The following is a 20,613-nucleotide window of genomic DNA, read 5'->3' on the forward strand; positions in this document are numbered from 1 at the left end:
TGGCAGTGGAAGTGTTAGCCACCACCCCAGCTGTCTAGACAGAAGTAGCCAAAAAGTCAGCTGTCACTGCTGGAAACCACTATTGCACAGCTTGACCTGGGGTGTGTGTCTTTGATGGCAGCAGGTTCAGGATATGAAAGATGGGTCATGAAGGTGTAGAAACACCAACTGATCTTGAGGTAATGAAAATGTGCTGGCACACTATTTGGAAAAGCCAGAAGACTTGCTTAGAGACAACTGGGGAAAACATTGTACTAATTACAGTGTTAGAACAAAAAGAATATTATCAATCTTCAATATTACTTTTAAGGGATTATTTTCTGCCAAGGCTTAACCTCAAACAAAGAAACAAAAAAATCTTCTGACCTTGGCTTTTTTCCTCACATTATATGACAGGTATTCATTTTCGAATCATGTAATATTTTCTCTTTCTTTTTCTATAATTAAAAAAAATAGTTCAGTGGTAATATTTGCTTTCACAGAATTAGTAAGAAATAAAGGTTATGATGTGTTGAAATGACATATAATTCTAACATATTCAGGTATCACTTCCAGTTTTTAGGTAAAAATAGGTATGTGGTTGATATACACATATATATATATATGTTATTTATGTTCTGTAATATATATGATATACAATATATAATATATATAACAAGCATATTGGTATGTGATAGATATAAATGACTTTCAGCACTTCTGAAATAACTATAACAAAATGTCGCAGAATATTTCAGCTAGAATAACTATGTTATATTGTCCCCCTATTGCCTGTCTTGTTTCTATAACAAAAATTAAAATTAAAACTCTCTCTATGGAAGCAATCTAAATCTGAGTGATTCTGCAACTGAACAGAAGTTAGGGAATGTTTAAATTTTTCAGTTTAATAATAAACTGTTTTGGTTTATTGATAAATAAGTGGCTCATTTATTATTGATTTGCATCTCTGCATGTCTCATATTTTCATTTCAGGGATTTCAAAAATTAATTTAAAAGCTTTCATTTCCACAATTTGAAAGAAAGTGGGGAAAATTGGAAACCATCTGATACCACCTTGTAATTTAGCTGTGAATACTGATTTTTCCAGCATTTGCATTAATTTAGTTTTCATCCTTAACTTTGACTTGCACTATGCTGGCTAAAGAGGCAACATCACATTCACCACGCCAGGCAAGATTAGACAAGATTCAAGTGCTAAAACTTCCTTGGCAGCATGTTTTGAAGACTTGGCAGCTTGGGAGTCTGGCAGCTAGGGAGCAAAATAATGTGATGCCCCACTCTGGTTGAGCTCTTTGGGCATCCCTTAAGCACACAGGGAGCCTGGCACACTTGTCTTGGAAGGGTGAAGTCACTGGCAGTCAACTGTGTGGGTATACATCTGCATTGGTTGAGGGCCGTTACACCGCAAGGCTGACTTTTTGCTCACTTCCTAGATAGTGAATAGGGAGAAACTTCCTTCTGAAGACCATAGGCTATATCTAACTTAAAAGTTTCTCTCTCTCTCTCTCTCTCTCTTTTCCTTCAGAAGGTATCTTTTACTTTTAGTGAGCTGGATCATCAGTGTTAGATCATGAAATCTGATGAGTTAGGGAAAGTGGAGAGAAATGAAGCTAGCCAGATAATTAGAGATCACATCACCAGGTCTGGTGTGATATATGAAGTTTGGCTATTACTCTAGAGTCAACAAGTAGCAAACAATACATGACTTTAAAAATAGTAGGTGATCAAGTCTGTGATGTAGATAGATAATTTTGACAGCAGTGATGAAGAAAGTTTGAGACAGATTAAGCTGAGTAGCAAGAAGATCCCAAGAGTCAGCTGCAGTAATCCAGGCAATAAATATGGAGAGATTACATTAAGGAAACAAAAATGTGAACAGGAAGAGGGGTAACAGTATTGAGACTGTGGACTGAACTTGAATAGGTTACCATTGACACATAGATTAAGGAAGAGGAATAAATCAGGGATATCCCCCAAGTGTTTAACTTGTGTTCTTCAAAGGTGATCAAGATGAGAAGTTTTAGTATTGAGTTTGTTTGGATGTGGCAGCGGGGGGAGAGGGGGTTGACTTTAAGGTTTGCATATCCAAGTGAAGTAGGAAGGTATATATGGGTACATAGATTAAGAGATCTGAGCCCAAGATATAGATTTCTAAGTCATTAGCATTTATGTTGTAATTTAAACCATATTTGTTGGACAAAATCATTCAGAGACTCCAATGGTGATTATTTCTATTTTCTGATATTCTGGTTTACTTTGTGCATATTTCAGGATTATGCTGGCATATCTTTTTTGAGATTCAGTTTGACTATATCACTTGCTTTGGCCAACAAAATTGAGAGGCAAGAATTTGTGCCTTTTAGGGGAAGAAACTTTTAAATTGGTACACACTTTTCCATGTTCTCTTCCCCCTATCACTGTAACCAGGAATATCCTAAGTGATGGAGAATGTGTTAACTTGTGCATCTGAATGAAGACAATGTGGTGAAGAACCTCAGCTGAACTGAGATGAACATGTAGTATGACCAAGAAATAAATGCTGATTGTTTTAAGCAACTGAGATTTACAGAGTGTTAGTTGTAATTTAGCTTATCCTGTCTTGATAGAGTGAAAGAGTGATACAGAAGATTCAGGGACAGAATTTTAGTAGCTTATATGCAAGAAGTATTGAAAGAAGAGCTTACAGAAAAGAGTGAGGGTAAATACTAAGAAGAGAAAATGAAAATGAAAAAGTGTGCCAGAAGTCTAGGGAGGATGGAAGTTCCCAGTAGGAAGGAAGAGTGGATATCATGGGTACTAACTGGTAACCTTGGCAAGAGTAATTTCGATTGAGTGTGATATGGGCAGAACCCCAACTGCAATGTGATGAGAAATAAAGGAAAGTGAAGAAGAGATTTAAAGTGTACATTGTACTTTTGAGTAGCTTGGCTCTCTTTGAAAGGAGAGAGAAGTATTATGTCAGTGAAGGGGAGAAAAGACTTGGGAAATAATTCGGTTTTTGCTGTTTATGGATGGGCAGTACTAGAGCAAATTTATAAGGTAAAAGGAAAAACTTGAGAGGGAGAGGTTGAAGAGAAAGGTGAGAGGAAGTAATGAGTGTCCTCTTACACAGAAGAAAGGACCAAAACATTGGCTCACTTGAAATGAAGAAACTAGCTCTGGAAAATAAAACAGAAGTGGTTTTTACGTCTACTCTCATCAAAGACAGTGCTCAAGAGGACTTAGCTATTATAAATCCATTTATTAAAGTCTCCTCCACTAAGTATACTCTGTCACTTAGACTTAAAATAAGACTTAATATACAAGGGGTGCCTGGGTGGCTCAGTCAGTTAAGCATCTGACTCTTGGTTTCAACTCAGGTCATGATCTCACAGTTTGTGAGTTCAAGCCCCATGTCAGGCTGTACACTGACAGAGTGGAGCCTGCTTGGGATTCTCTCTCCCTTTCTTACTGCCTCTCCCGGGCGCAGGCTCTCTCCTTCCCTCTCAAAATAAGTAAATAAACATTTAAAAAAAGACTAAGTATAAAAGAATGCCAACCACATAAAAAAGAAAGGATCCAAATCCATGATTCCCTACACTCCATTTAAAAATAGAGTTGGTATCCCATATTCCATAATAGTATAGAAAGAAAGGCTTATTTTGAGATTAACTGCATTTATGTCACTTATTTTTTTTTTCCCCCCACAGGGTTTGGTGGTGGTGGTGGTGAGGTGCAGTGGGTTTGTTTAAAATTGTACACTAGGAAGGCAGATCATTTTTAAAGTTCTTACTGATATAAAATACCAGTGCTTCACTGATCCTAAGGGAATGTATGGATGCAACATTAAATTTCTCTTTAGAAAATTATCATATTATGAATTTTTGATTAGATTCCATTCTTGTCCTCATATATTGTACTGTTCCCTATAGAAATTATTTACTATGTGTATTTGTTCTTGAAAGTAATGTACTGCATAACTAGTAAGTATATTTGAAAAAAAATGTATTTTGTAATGTTAATTTGCATTTAGTGTTTTAATGATTATTGTGCTGATCCAACGTTTATAATTCTTTTGGATACAAATTAATGAGTTTGGGGCAAAGGCTTAAAAGTTTCAAAGTTCATTTCACATGTTCTTTTATGTTGGTATTCACACCCCACAATAAGGATTCTCATGCTTTCTATAACATTATAACTTTGGGGGAGGCTGGGTGGCTCAGTCAGTTAAGCATCTGATCCTTGAGTTCAACTCAGATCACGATCTCACGGTTCACGAGTTCAATCCTGGCAGCCGGCTCTGCGATGATAAAGCAGAGCCTGCTTGGGATTTTTCTTCTCTCCCTCTCTCTGCCCCTCTCCTGCTCACACTTTCTCTCTCTGTTTCTCAGAATAAATAAATAAACTTAAAAAATCACTAAAAAATTATAAATTTGATGTATCGTCAGAAAATGATCATTAAATTTACTTTTCACATTAGCTCAATACATTTTTAAAAATTCTTTTCACGTTTGGGAAATTTCGGGGGCTTGATTTTGTATGCATAAACGAGAGTGATCCAAAGTTCCTTTTCTTATTTTATCATTGGAGAACTGATATAATTGACTCCTTGTACTTTCTATTCCAAAAGAAGAGGGAAAATGCTAATTTCTGACTATAAGACATTATTCACCCAGAAATTCCCTGATTTTTTTGAATCTGTAATTATGAAAGTCATACAGTAAAAGAGTGTACACATGGATACAGCAAGTAGGCCAATGAGGCTGGAGCTGACTGACAAACAGTGTTAGACGATGAGGTCAGAGAGATGAGCAGGTTAGCGGTGGAAAGTGGGTTATGTGGAGTCTTATTGATGCTTATAGGGACTTTGGCTTTTACTCTGAGCAACATGGGGAGATATTGAAAAAGAAAAAAATACAATGGCAAAGCCAGCCTAGAAATTTGAAATTCAAAAATAAAATACAAATGTTGCAGAATATCTTATGTGAGAAAACTTGTGTGATATTTCACCACTTTTAGCCAACTGTTTCCATTTACTTTTTTGCAATATCCAACATTCTTGTCAGCACACTTTCATAGTCAGTAGTGATTATCGTATAGGGAGATAGAATGGGAAGGATTCTAGGTCATGCCCAAAACCAGGATTTGATAGCTCCATGAACTCTAACAATTTCCATCATCTTCAGTCATCAGTTGTTTATCTAAATTACTAAGTTTATAACTTATGGTGGTACAATAGTGCTGAGTTAATTACACAAAATAGGCTGAAAAGTTCTTTTGAAAGCAATAACACAGAATAAAACATAGGCTTAATACATTACCATTCTACCTTAAAATTTAATGAACAGTATTTCAAAAATACCATTCATCTAGAATGGCCTAGTAAGCTCCTACCAGACCAATTTCCCTGCACATAACAACTATAGACTCTGGACAAAATATAATAAATGACTACTCAAAGTCTCTAGAGCCCATGGCAGCAGAATAGGCAGATTCTAAAGGGGACCATAAAACTTGAAGAAGGGATGCACATGGGGGTGAGTTTCCAAGTTTTTCAGCTTTAACCCTGAATGGATTTTATGGCAAACCACAGCCACTGGAATGTGAGGAAATCTAGGAAACAAAATCATAGAGACATTCCAAAACTGTATCTATTCTCTACCCAAGTGCCTACCAAACCGAAACCAAACATGTGAGGGCATATCTGTGAACAGATATGAAAAAGATAGGATTCAAGGGAGCTTGCTGCTTTAGCCAGCTATAGCCACCACCTGTGTTATTCCTTTTACTATAAAAATCATGCAATCACTTTGTGTGCCATCAATACCCCCAACTTGAAGGCTGTCCCCACCCACACATTCATTCTAGAGCCCTGGGTACTTTAAAATTTAAACAACAATAATGTGTCTCTGGAGGGATTTGCCAAATATTTTTCACCAATCTATAAAGAAAAGGAATAAAAGGAGAGATGAATGAAATTGAAAAATATAAAAAATAGGGTTCAATTTTCCATTGGAATATCACCTGACAATGGTGAAAACGGGCTGTGTAAAATGAAGCATGCCTTACACTTGAAAAAAATATACAAATCAATGATTCCTGCAATTGCATGTATCAGCCACCATCAAAATGTACACTGTGTAACTTGCCCCAAGCCTATTACCCAAAAGAACAGATAAAATCTATCAAAAATTTGAAGATCATGTAACGAGTTTGTGCAAGATGGCAACGGTTTCTGCCCAAACATACTTTTACTTCAAGCAAATCCTGAGGAATAGAGACAAAGAAAACTGAACATGCAGGTGGCTTCCTCAAAGCCTCAAGGGTCAGTTCTTATACAACAGTGCAGCCCCTGGTTATTTGGGTTATCTTCAGCTTTTTCCTAAAATAAACCAAACTTTTGTTTTTCTTCCATTTAAGAAGAGAAGGAGATTTGATACTCCTTTCTGCTCAAAGAAGAAGAAAATGTAGTAAGATCCATGGGCTATAATGAGGTAAAGAATCAGACATAAAATATTCATACTTGGATCTCTTCTTTAAATCAACATATAATTTTAGTGCCTGAATATATGATAACAGAAGCTTAGCATTGATTGACAGCCAAGAAAATTGCTATCACTGAAAATGTTCCATGCACTGGTACAATTAACAGCATAGCTCTGGCACAGTGAAGCACGTCTGTATTAAACAGTGAACAATAGTCAGCAATGATCTAGTCAAAAAGACCTATGCTCAGCATTGGGAGGGGTTAGAGGAGGACAAAATGATAATGGTGTCCTTGTACTCAAGGAAGGCTGGTTTTACAAGATGCAAACAGATGTGTTCTCAAATAAATGAAAAACAATACAAGAAAAGTAAATACAAGGTGTTTGGATGGTACAATGTTGTGAATAATTATCTTTCCCAAGAATGTTGCTGAAGAATCATCAGAGTGGATTTGGCTTTTGAACTTTTGGATCTTAGAGGAGTTTGTGTATCATTAAAGGTGAAGATTTCTTCTTTTTGAGAGAGACTAGTCATTTAGTTATATCTCCTATATTCTATAGAATGAGTTTTTACTGAGCTCATTTGTTCTTATTAGTCTGATTTTCACCATTGATCTGTTTCACAGTCAACGTGATTTAAGAAATTCATGAAATAGGAATCTCATATTTAGTTTATGCCTTAATTTGTGAAGCGTTTATTGAGTGTTTACTATATGCCACAATTCCTGTACTTTTCTGATAGTGGCACACCCAATAAGTGATCATCTGACCCTTGCTTTGACAGCTGCAGTCATGGGAAGTCAATTCTAACGGATTAAAATATTTTCATTGCACTTGAGTGTAACATGCCTCCCATGTTCTTTATTCACACCTCTAAAAAATATTTGAGTAACTACTCCATGATAGGCAGTATATAGGACAAACAGGTTAGAAATTAAAGCAATTTCTGCTTCTGCTCCCAGAGAGCTAACAGTCCATGGACTTACTGTTTCATTCTGATTTTATCATGAATCACATAAAACAGGGTTCCCAGTCTTGGTTGTCTAATTAAAATAACCTGGAGTTTTTGTTTTGTTTTTGTTTTTTTTTCTCTTAAAAACAGATTCTCAAGGGCCACTCTTAACTCTTCTTATTCAATAGTTCTGGGATGGAGTCCTAAAATCTCCATTTATCATTTTATAAGTGATACCTAAACATAATCAAGTTCTTCATCCTAAGAAATAAATAATATCTCCCTCACAATATACCCACTTAGACATATGAAACCAGGTATTTTCTACCCTCAATTTTCTCTTCCTCTTCTGTGATTAATTTTGTTTCAAGTCCCACAATTATTAGGGTAGAAACCATGAACTCAACCAACAATTTGTGAACCCTGATGTTATTTTCTTAAAACACATCTGGCCATATCAAGCACGCAAGACACTACTTTATGTTTTGTTTTTTTCCTACAAGCATTTAGTTGTTCAAACCTAATACCATATTAACAGTATAAAAAAGAATTAATTTGGCCTTTATTTGCCTGGTATTTGTGATCATTGAAAAAGACTTTAGTTGAAGTTTACCAAGATATATTTTTATAAGTATATTAAACAATACTTGCAGGAATATATGATAACTATTTCAGGCACTCTAAAATACCCACTTATAAATATTATTTATACTAATTCAAAATGAATAATTTACTCATTAGTGTTTACCCAAAAGACTCAACATTTTTTATTTAAATTTTAGTTTCTTTAACTTGAATAGGAAAAGAAAGTCTCTTAAATGAAAAGCAGTCTTATTATAAAATGATTTTAGCCATACAGTACACTTTTTCTTTCCTTTTAGTTAGAAGCTGAATTACATTAATGAAAATAGCCAAGAATCAACAGAACCTCCATGAGTTAAGGAAACACTATTTGCTGTAAAAGAGCAAAAATGTACTGTGGACATAACGGAACAATGTAGAAGACTATGCACTCTAGACGACCAGCGGTGTTTATAACTTTTCACTTTATATAATGGTAAGTTCTCCTTTTTGATTTACAGAGACTGTCTACCACAACAACCTAGGAATGTCGCTTCTATATCATGTATGTGGATCAAATACCTATGTGTTCATTAGATGAACTGAATCAGGATTCCACAGCTGATCCAGTCATGTTACCTGACAAAGGTTTACGTGAGAGCACCACTGCTTGCCTGGGAGTGGGCACCACTGCTTAAGGCCATCTACAAAAGAACCTGTCGGAGATTAGCCTCTGTGTGTGGGTGCACTATTACGATAAACTAAAAAAAGAAAAAGAAAAGAAAAAAAAAAAAGAACCCCTCTGAGACATTTTAAACCTTATTTTAATGTTGAACACTGCAGTCCCAAATATAATGAGAAATTATCCATGTAACACCAAAATCTTCACTGAAGATAGATACAGGGCTTAAAGTTTGGCATACATGAAGACATAGTGGGGGGAATCATTTCATGTAAAAAGGGAGAGAAATTTCTCTTTTAATATGCTATTCCACATGCATGGAAAACATTTATAATCACCCATAACAACTATTTTAAATTTGGGGGTAAATACTACTCATTTTTAAACAGTACTTATTCTAGGGATTGTAAATTATAAATTTTTATTGAAGATTTTTGAAAATAAATATTTTCATTAAAGAAAAAAACTGAAATTTCAAAAAGTACTTTACCTGTCCACTTAATATATCCTTTGTCAAAATATATACAATTTTTCACTAAAGAAAGAGTATGCCTGGCGTGCCTGGGTGGTTCAGTTGGTTAAGTGTCTGACTTTGGCTCAGGTCATGATCTCATGGTCTGTGGGTTTGAGCCCCATGTCCAGCTCTCCATTGACAGTGTGGAAGCCTGCTTGGGATTCTCTCTCTCTCTCTCTCTCTCTCTCTCTCTCTCTCTCTCTCCCCTCCTCCTCCCCCACTCACTTTCTCTCTCAAAACAAATAAACCTAAAAAAAGAAAGAGTATGCCTGTAGAATTATTAATAAAAATATATTAAAGTAGTAAACATTCTGAAATAGTGTCAATTCTTAAATACAGTGCCCTGGTTTAAGTGGAAAAAATGTCCAATGTTATTTCCTCATTAATTTTAATGCAGTGCAAGCTTTTTCCTTCATAGAGAGACACATTCACTTTAATAATTTAGTTACATTACAATCATTTTATGTTCACCACTTATGTGTCATTGCCATTTTAAGACCGTTATCCTTAAGGGACAGCCACTTTCTGCCTTGATCTTTCTCATCTGTCCTTTCCTTTCTGACACGTACTTAATTTTAATTTTAAAAGATCCCTGCTCTACTGGATTATTGTTAACATTCTCAGAACCGAGAGAAGCCTGGGACATAATGCTGCGTAATTCCAGTAGTTTCTAAGGGCTTGAAAAGAGGGACTTCTGGAATAAGTAAGTCAAATAATCATCCAAACACCACCGGGGATGACTGAATGACCAATAGCTCTACAAGTTGTCTGTGAGTCAAGAACAAATTCTTCAGCATCATCACGTTATTACTACTGAATTGTTCTGTTTTCTAATGTTAGCTGGTTATACATAAAATAGCCCCATACCTCAGCTTTAGATCCCATCATTCTAATTACATGAGTCAAAATTTCGAGGTGTCATTCAATCTGAACTACTTACCATCTCAGCAGATGAAACGTGCCTAAATCAACAAATGATGACCATGTTGCTGGAGCTCTCTGCGTCAGGCTCCATCAGTCTCAGCCTCACCATCCTCACTATTATTGGGTAAAACGTGATTATTTGCTTAGAATTGATCCTGCTTTGTAAACACACTCTCATTTGCCCATCGTCACCGTCAGAGCTAAAGGGACTGAGAGGACTAATTTCATTGGTTTAATTAACACAATCCAGGTTCTGACCAATGTGTTTATCTTATTATTTGCTCTAACTCTACACAAGGCTAACTCCAGTCAAATTGTGAATTGGATGAAATTTTTACTTTGCTTACTTGCTTCCACCAGGATATATGTTTTATATTCTTCCTCCTGACTTTGCCCCATATCCTTCCTTATGTTCTTTCCCAGACTTTCTCCCTCCTTTATTTAGTGTCTGAGGCACCTAAGAAATTAAGTGGCAAAATAGTTCACCCTAAAAATAAGCAATTACCTTTTTATGAAGGCAACATTTACCTACATGACTATATTTCATTTGGGCCTTTTAAAATCTTGCATGTAATCTCCATTTGATGTTTCTTAGTTGTAACTTTTACAAAGCCACATATCAAAAGTCTTTAAGACTCCTTAAAATCTAGACACTGAAAGCTAGACTCCCCACTATACATGCATTGAAGAAGAGGGTGTTTGGGAAGAATAACATTTAATACAAATAAGTTAAAGCTTAAAGAGTGGGACTTTATGCTCCAGAGATGTTTATTATTATTGTTATTGTTACTTAGAACACCATCTGCTATTCAAGCTGTAGCATGTAAGTAGGACCCCACTCCAAGCAGCTTTGATATCACGGTATATCATGATATTATGGTATATTAATGTACATCGTTTCTCAGCCTTTTGGCTAAGATCAAGTGTGGTTTATTAAAGTACAAAAAATTGATAGAAATTTGATAGCCAATAACTAAAACAACTAAAGGCATATGCATATTGACTAAAGATGGTACAGATTGGACACTTATGTCTGGAAATGCCTAGAATTAAAGGCAGGAGAGAATTAAACAGTAAGTCTCTCTCCTTTTCAGTGATTTTGGTATTAGTGAAGGAACAAATTATGGTAAATGTAAAGAAGTCAAAAGGCTCATTATAGATTACTTTCTTCATAACTTTTATGTTGTAAAAATTATCCTTGGTTGAATTATCCCAAAGCAATGCAACAAGGTGGAGACACAGAATACAACATAGATGCACTGTTTCTTTTGAGAATAATCCAAATTTCTCAAGGAAAAAAATGAAAATAATATTAAATGGGAGAATAAACCATTACAGCTTTTATGAGATTACTCTGATTGTTTTTATTTACATTATACATTATATCTCATTTCAATAATGGGCATCTGACATAAAATTGTATAAAAAAATATTATTCACCAAGTCTATTTCTCTAGACCATAAAGTAATCAAGGTTCTAAAAAGTCTTACTTCTTAATTTCTATGGTATAATTAACATAGAAAATTATTTTTAATTTTATATCCCTAACCAACTTGCTTCTATGCAGATTCATTTTTTAAACAGTAATCAAAATTGGCAGATCAAATTGAAATATCCCAATACTGCAGTAGTTTAAAAAATAATAACCATTTGAATAATTCAGTATTCCTTACAGTTTAGCCATTTTGATAATTAGAATTATTACACAAACTGAAAATAATTGATATATACTTTTTACTCTATGTAATATTTACTTTGGTTGCATCAAAAACAGAAACAAATGCCAGTTTCTTTTTATTCGGTATTAACACAATAACATATTTCAGATAATCTAAATTATTAAGTTAGCAGCCTAGATGAGGGATTTTATAAACACATGAATATTTTCAAGATGGAATCATTCATCCTTAAATCTGTCAGTAATGGCTAGAATTGTGGGAACAAAACTGCATTATTTTTATAAATAAAATTTGTAAAGCAATAATAGATTTTGCTTCTTCAATTTACAAAACCTCTAATTAATCCTTCAAGACAAATTATATAATAAGCTAAGAGTTCTGTTCCTCTATAAACACCCTCCCATACATGAATGATATTTTCTGAGGCTTTAGCTGTTATACTTTTCAGTAAAAATGTGAGAAAAAAATTGTTACCAAAAAAAACAAAGCAAGGCTACCTTCTGAGGAAGTTAGAAGATTTAATATTCAAATGACTCCTCCCAGAGTGTTGCCAGGTCTGTTCCGGCAAGAGATAATACGAAAACATTTAATTATAGGTAAATGCAGCTTCTATTTTCCTAAAATTCTAAACAGATGAGATTTAACGATTTGACTAACTAGATTGAAGGTGATAAGGATTGGGAATTCAGGACTAGTTTATCTATCTAGTTTCTTCAAAATGGATATGTGAGCCAATTATTTTTTAACAGATGTATGTGGGTCTGATCAATTAGCAGCATTGGAGAGTAGATTTTGTCAAGCAACTGAAATTCTTTCATTTCCTGATTTCTTCATTTTAATGCCTTACCATCTTTCCACATGATCTCTCAAGCATGCACTGCTGTCACCCAGTGGAATAAATTACTAAAAGTAGAATTTAGCCAATAAATAAGTTTGGGGTCAGAAGCCAAATTGGCACCTTTCAAATCACACTACTTAAGCAATCACTATTGCCATGGAAAAGGCTGATCTGAACAGAGAACTGCATGTGTATGTTATGACAAGGGAAAGTGAGGGAAGTGTCTCCAGTGAATAAAATTTTACATTGAACAAAGTTTTAGGCAAAAGTAGACAATAACAGTGGTAAAATGATTTGCCAAGAAACCGTATGAAAGAATGCAGGACTTTTTTTGTTTTTTTTGTTAAGATCTTATTGTTAAGTAATCCCTACACCCAACATGAGGCCCAAACTCACAAGCCTGAGATCAAGAGTCACACACTCCACCAACAGAGCCAGCGATGTGCCCGGGGAATGCAGGACTTCTCTCATATTCTCTCAGACACTTCATGTTCTTTTCTACTAAATGATTAATTTGTGGTTTTATTGTTATTATTTTCTCCTATTTTTTTCTTTGATTTATTTTGTTTTTGGGGGCTTGTGTTTAATGTTCATTTGTTTTCACTCTCTTTTTATTTATTTAGGTAGTTATAAAATTTTCTCTGAGCACAGTGTTAACTATATTCCATGTGTTATACAGTGTTTTCATCATTATGTTCAATCACTTTAAAGTTCTGATTTCTACTCTTCTTTTGCTAACAAATTACGTGAGTGACTTTTTCAAGACTCTTTCAGTAGATGCTATGTTTTTTATCTTGTCATTAATTTTTAGTTTTATTGCATTGCAATCTTTTGTAAAACCTTTATTGACTTTGGGCTTCTAATATATCGTTTTATTTTCTTTGTGATTGTACCCTGGGAACTTAAGAAAAATTACATTCTCCATTTCAGGGAACAATATGCATGTGTTTGTTCATCTGTATCTATTCTATGCCGACTATAGCATTATTTATTTCTGTCCACTTGATATTTTAATGCATTGATAAAGATGCATTATGTCTCTTACTGTGTTTTCTTATTGATTTCTCCTTTTATCTCTTAAAATTTCTACTTTATGAATGTTGCAATTATGGCACTCCATGTATAGATATTCAAGACCATTAGAAATGTATGGTGAACAGAAGTATTTCAGAATGTTCTTATTCAGTACTTTCTGGGCTAAATATCCCTAAATATGGGGAACTGCTCTGTTTTGGTCTATATGTATCATTATATTTCTGTAGTCTCTTTTTTTTTACTATTTTTGAAAACTATTTTAGAGCAGTTTTATTGTTACAACAATATTAAAAGGAAAGCATAGAGATTTCCCATATGTGCCCTGCCCCTACACGTGTAAAACCTCCCTAATTACTAACATCAGTCTCTAAAATGGTAAATTTTTTACCAAGTATGAACTTACACTGACATATCATAATCACCTAATGTCCACAGTTTACCTTAGGGTTTACTCTTAGTGTTGTACATTTGTGGGTTTGGAGTATATCTTTTTAAGTTTATGAAATACGTTAATTTAGATTTATCTATCCCAAAGAGAATGCTGTCTTGTTTGGTGTTTTACCATCACTAATATAACAGGTATGTTTGATGTTAATTTTGGCATACTATTACTTTGTTTTCCAATTTAAAAAAATTACTTTAGTAGAGGCTGAAAAGATGGTGAAGAGGACCCTAAGCTTACCTCATCCCATGATACAACCAGATGAATAACCCAGAAAACGACCCAAAGACTGGCAGAACAAACTCCACAACTAAAGGTAGAGAAGAGACCACATTGAAGAGGGTAGGAAGGACAGAGACACAGTGGGCAGTTAAACAGACCATGGCTATCTGTGAAGGGAGGGAGCCATGAGCACAGAGAAAGGAGAGAAACAGACTATAACTCTGGGGACGCCATCCAGGGAAGATTTGGTTTTCAAAGAGGGAGGGGCTGAATTTTGTGAGTCCTTATAAGCAGCAGGACTTAACGCCAGAAATTAAAAAAAAAAAAAAATCAGTGGGCTCAGCTCTGAGAGAGCCCAGAGGGCAATAGGAAGCTGAGTCCCTGCCCTTAAAAAATGCCATAAACAGCCCCTGGTGATACACTATACAAGCAGCAGTTTGAAAAATTCTAGGGGATACTAGAGGGCCAGTTACTTACTCATCTCAAAGCATGTCCCAGAGGGGCGGGTTTCATTGGAGGGTCTTCTCTAGGAATAAAGGAGCCATTAGGTGCCATCTACCTCTCCCAACCCCAAGCATAAACACATGGCCACTTTAAGGAACCAGCGGGGTCACAATTCACTACCGAATTTGCATACACTGGGCTCAACCACCTTGCAGTTTGGCAGATCCACCCCAGTTACATTTGTCTCATTCATGGTGCTGCAGATCCCCTCCCCCAAAAGACTAGTGCAAACCATGCCAACACCATGTCTCCTGACCAGTGCATTTTTCAGGGCCTTGGTCTCAGTGGTGGTGGCAGCGAATGCAGCCCTGTGGAAGCCTGAAGTGTACCTTGTTAAAATTGCACTCATCACCCATGTGTGCTTTATGGATCCACACAGAATAGATCAGTCCCAGAGGCAGCATGAGCAGGTCTCATTTCATAAGCAGGCCTGCACACCTATCTAAACTGTGTGCCCAACCCCATCCAGGGACCAAATACTGCCCACAATAGGCAAAGAGAGCCTGTGCAGACAAGTAGACAAGTAGACTGAAGGAAAAGGCAGCCAGAACACAACAGCAGGGAGCATGCAACACACATAGGAGACACTGCCTGAAGCACTAGGTTCTGGTGAAGAGGGGACACTGTACTACAGGGCACCACAGGACTTCTTCATAGGGCTGTTACTCTCAAGAGCATGAGTCATAGCTGAATTTCCTCTAACATATAGAAACAGACCCAGAGTTAACACAAAATGAGGAGACAGAAGAATATGTCCCAAATAAAAAGACAGGACAAAACTACAGCAAGAGACCTAAGTGAAACAGATGTAAGTAATATGCCTGATAAAGAATTTAAAGTAATGTTCACAAAGATACTCAACAGAGTTGAGATAAGAGTTGAGGGGGCACCTGGGTGGCTCAGTTGGTTGTGTCCAACTTGGCTCAGGTCATGATCTCATGGCTCATGAGTTCAAGCCCCCCGTGTCAGGCTCTATGCTGACAGCTTAGAGCCTGGAGCCTGCTTTAGATTCTGTCTCCATCTCTCTCTGCCCCTCCCCAGCTCTCTCTCTCTAATATAAATAAACATCAGAAAAAAATTGTTTAAAAAGAGTGGAGGACATCAGTGAGACCCTTAACAAAGAGATAAAAAAGAATGAATCAGAGATTAAATTAAAAATACAATAGATGGAATAAACAGCAGGACAGAGGAAGCAGAGAGCCAAATTAGAAACATGGAGGACAGACTAATGGAAAGTAATCAAGCTGGGCAGGTTGAGAGAAAAAAAAAAATTGATGCAGAATGAAAACTGACTTGGGGAACTCAGTGACTTCAACAAGTGTAATAACATTCACATTATAGGAATCTTAAAAGAAGAAGAGAGAAAAAGGGGGCAGAAAATTTATTTGAAGAAATAATAGCTAAACTTCCTAAATCTGGGGAAGGAAACAGATAACCAGATCCAGGGGGCACAGAGAACCCTCAACAAAATCAACCCAACCAGGTCTACAGAAAGACACATAGTAATTAAAATGGCAAAAAGTAGTGATAAAGAAAAAATTTTAAAGCAGCAAGAGTAAAGATAATTATGTACAAAGGAAACCCCATAAGGCTATCTATCGGCAATTTTTTCAGCAGAAACTGGCCAGAAGGGAGGGGCATGATATATTAAAAGTGCTGAAAGGAAAAAAAAATACAACTAAGAATACTCTATACAGGAAGGCAATCATTCAGAATAGACAGAGAGATAAAGAATTTCTCAAACAGCTAAAGGCGTTAATGACCACTATAGCAGACCTATAGAAATGTTAAAGGAGACTCTTTGAGTGAGAGGAAAGACCATAAGTAATTGTAAGAAGAGTAGTAAACACAAAAGAAGTAAAAAAAAAAAAAAATAAGAATATCTGTAAAAAAGCAGCCAAGGAATTCACAAAATAAAAGGATATAAAGTATGATACCATATACCTAAAACATTGTGGGGGAAAGGAGTAAAGAATGGGTTCAAACTTAAGCAAGCATCAACTTGATATAGACTGCTACATGGAAAAGATGTTACATACAACCCTAATAGTAACCACAAATCAAAAGCCAGTAATAGATATGTAAAAAATAAAGAGAAAGGAATCCAAATATATCACTAAATAAAATCAGCAAATCATGAAAGAGAGTAAGAGAAGAAAGGATCAGAGTGGACTACAAAAACAACCACAAAACAAATGACAGAATGACAATAAATACACAACTATTGACAATTACTTTGAATGTAAATGGAATACAGGCCCCAATCAAAAGGCATAGGGTAACACAATGGATCAAAAAATAAGACCCATGTATATGCTGCCTACAAGAGTCATATTTCATACCTAAAGACATATGCATATCAAAAATGAGGGAATGGAGAAACATTTATCATGCAAATGATAACTTGCATGTTAACAGAGAGCCAGGGTTGCAATATTTGTATCAGAAAACATGGTCTTAAAACAAAAGACCATAACAAGATAAAAAGAAGGACAATGTATATTCATAAAAGGGACAAGCCAACAAGACGATATAACGATTGTAAGTATTTATGCATCCAACATGGAAGCATCCAAATACATAAAACAGTTAATAAGAAATATAAAGGAACTAATCAATAATAATACAATAATAGTAGGGGACTTTAATATCCCATTTATATCAATGGATAGATCATCAAAAGAGAAAGTCAATGAGGAAAGAGTGAGTTTGAATGACATACTACACCAGATATATTTAACAGATATATTCAGAATATTCCATGCTAAAACAGAAGAACACACATTCCTTTCAAGTGCACATGCGACAGTCGCCACAACAGATCACATATCTGGCTGCAAAACAAGGGTCAACAAATTGAAAAACATCAAAGTCATACCATTCATCTTTTCTGACCACATTGGTAGGAAACTAGAAATAAACCACAAGAAAAAACTGGGAAAGAGTACATGTACATGGAGGTTAAATAACATGTCACTAAACAATGAATGGATCAACCAACTGTTCAAAAAAAATAAAAAAATCACAAGGAAAGAAATGAAAATGAAAATACAATAGCCAAAATCTTTGGGATGCAGTAAATTGGCTCTAAGAGGGAAGTGGATAGCAATACAGGCCAATACCGAGAAGCAAGAAAAATCTCAAATAAACAACTTAACCTTACACTTAAAGGAAGTAGAAAAAGAAGAAGAAACAAAACTCTGAACCAGCAGAAGAAAGGAAAGAATAAAGATTAGAGCAGAAATAGATGATACAGAAACTATAAAAAACAATAGAACAGATCAGTGAAACCAGAAGCTGGTTCCTTGAAAAGATCAACAAAATTGAAAAATACCTATTCAGAATGATCAAAAACAAAATCACAAATGAAAAAGGAGATATAACAACTTACACCACAGAAATACAAATGATTGTAACAGAATATTATGAAAAATTATGGCAACAAATTGGACAAATTGGACAACTTGGAAGAAATAGTTTCCTAGAAACACAAAATCTACCAATGCTGAAGCAAGAAAAAACAGAAAGCTTGAACAGACAAATTTTCAGCAAAGAAACTGAATCAGTAATGAAAAAGCTCCCAACAAAGTCCAGGACTTACTGTGTCACGTAGGTGGCCCAGGCAGTATAGACATTTTAACAATATTTGTGAGTAATGGCTTTGCAGGTGATTTCTACTAAACAGTTAAGGAAGAGTTAGTACCTATTCTTCTCAAACTTTTCCAAAAAACAGGAAGAAGGAAAATTTTCAAATTCATATTATGAGGCCAGAATTACCCTGATCCCAAAACCAGATAAAGACACACAAAAAAAGAGAACTACAGGTCAATATATTTACAAAATACTTGTAAACTAAATCCAGTAATACATTAAAAAAAATCATTCACCACAATCAAGTGGGATTTCTTCCTGGGATGCAAGGGTGGTTCAGTATTTGCAAATCAATCAGTGTGATACATCAGATCAATAAAAGAAAGGAAAAAAAAATACGATCACCTCAGTAGATGTAGAAAAAGCATCTGACAAAGTCCAACATCCAATCATGATAAAAACCTTCCCATAGTAGGTTTAGAGGCAATATACCTCAACATAATAAAGGCCTTCAATGAAAAACCCAAAGCTAACATCATCCTCAATGGAAAGAACTGAGAGCTTTTCCTCTGAGGTCAGGAACAAGACAAGGATTTCCACTCTCACCCCTTTTATTCAACATAATACTGGAAGTCCTAGCCACAGAAAGCATACAATAAATAGGAATAAAAGGCATCCAAATTTGTAAGGAAGAAGTAAAACTTTCACTGTTTGAAGATGATATGAAACTATATATAGAAAACTCTAAAGACCTCACCAAAAAACTACTAGAACTGATAAATGAATTCAGTAAAGTCACAGGATACAAAAATCAATGTAGAGATATCTGTTGCATTTCTATACACTAAAAATAAAGCAGCAGAAAGAGAAATTAAGAAAACAATCCCATTCATAATTTCACCAAAAAAACAAAAACAAAAACAAAAAACAAAAAACAAATTAGGAATAAACTTAACCAAGGAGGTGAAATGTCTATACTCTGAAAACTATAAAACACTTATGAGAGAAATTGAAGATGACACAAAGAAATGGAAAGACTTTCCATGCTCAGGGATTATAAGAACAAGTATTGTTAAAATGTCTATACTACCCAGGGCACCTGGGTGGCACAGTAAGTTAAGAATCTGACTCCTGACTTTGGCTCAGGTCATGATCTCACAGTTCACGAGTTCAAGCTCTGCTGAAAGCATGGAGCCCGCTTGGGATTGTCTCTCTTCCTCTCTCTGCCCCTCATCTGCTCATCCTCTGTCTCTCTCTCAAAATAAATAAATAAAACTTATTTTTTTTTTTTTGCTGTCTATACTACCCAAAGTAAATTACACAGTTAATGCAATCCCTACCAAAATGTCAATTGCATTTTTCACAGAAATAAAACAATCCTAAAATGTGTATGGAACCACAAAAGACTTTGGTGAGCCAAAGCAATCTTGAAAGAGAAAAACAAAACTGTAGGCATCACATTTCCAGACTTCAAGTTATATCATAAAACTAAAGTAATCAAAACAGTATGGTGCTGGCACAAGAATAGACACATAGATCAACAGAAAAAATAGAAAGCCCAGAAATAAACTAATTTAATTGTTTGGTCATCATTTAATCGACCATTAATTGCATGGTCAATTAATCTTCAACAAAGGATGCAAGAATATGCAATGTGAAAAAGACAGTCTCTTCAACAAATGGTGTTGGGAAAACAGGACAGCTACATGCAAAAGAATGAAACTGGACCACTTTCTTACACCATACACAAGAATAAATTCAAAATGAATTAAGGACCTATATGTGAGACCCGAAACTATAAAAATCCTAGGAGAGCACAGGCAGTCATTTCTCTCACACTGGTCATAGCAACATCTTTCTATAGATATGTCTCCTGAGACAAAGGAAACAAAAGCAAAAATAAACTATTGAGAGTGTACAAAAATAAAAAGCTGCTACACAGCAAAGGAAACAACACAAACTAGAAGACAACCTACTTGAATGGGAGAATATATTTGCAAATTACATATCCAATAAGGGTTAGTAACCAAAACATATAAAGAACTTAGACAACTAAACACCAAAAAAAAATCCAAATAATCCAATTAAAAAATGAACAGAAGTCATGAACATTTTTTCAAAGAAGACCTACAGATGGCCAACAGACACATGAAAAGATGCTCAACAACACTCATAATTAGGGACATGCAAATCAAAACTGCAAT

Source organism: Neofelis nebulosa, chromosome 4 (genome assembly GCF_028018385.1).
Source record: "Neofelis nebulosa isolate mNeoNeb1 chromosome 4, mNeoNeb1.pri, whole genome shotgun sequence".
Taxonomy (NCBI): domain Eukaryota; kingdom Metazoa; phylum Chordata; class Mammalia; order Carnivora; family Felidae; genus Neofelis; species Neofelis nebulosa.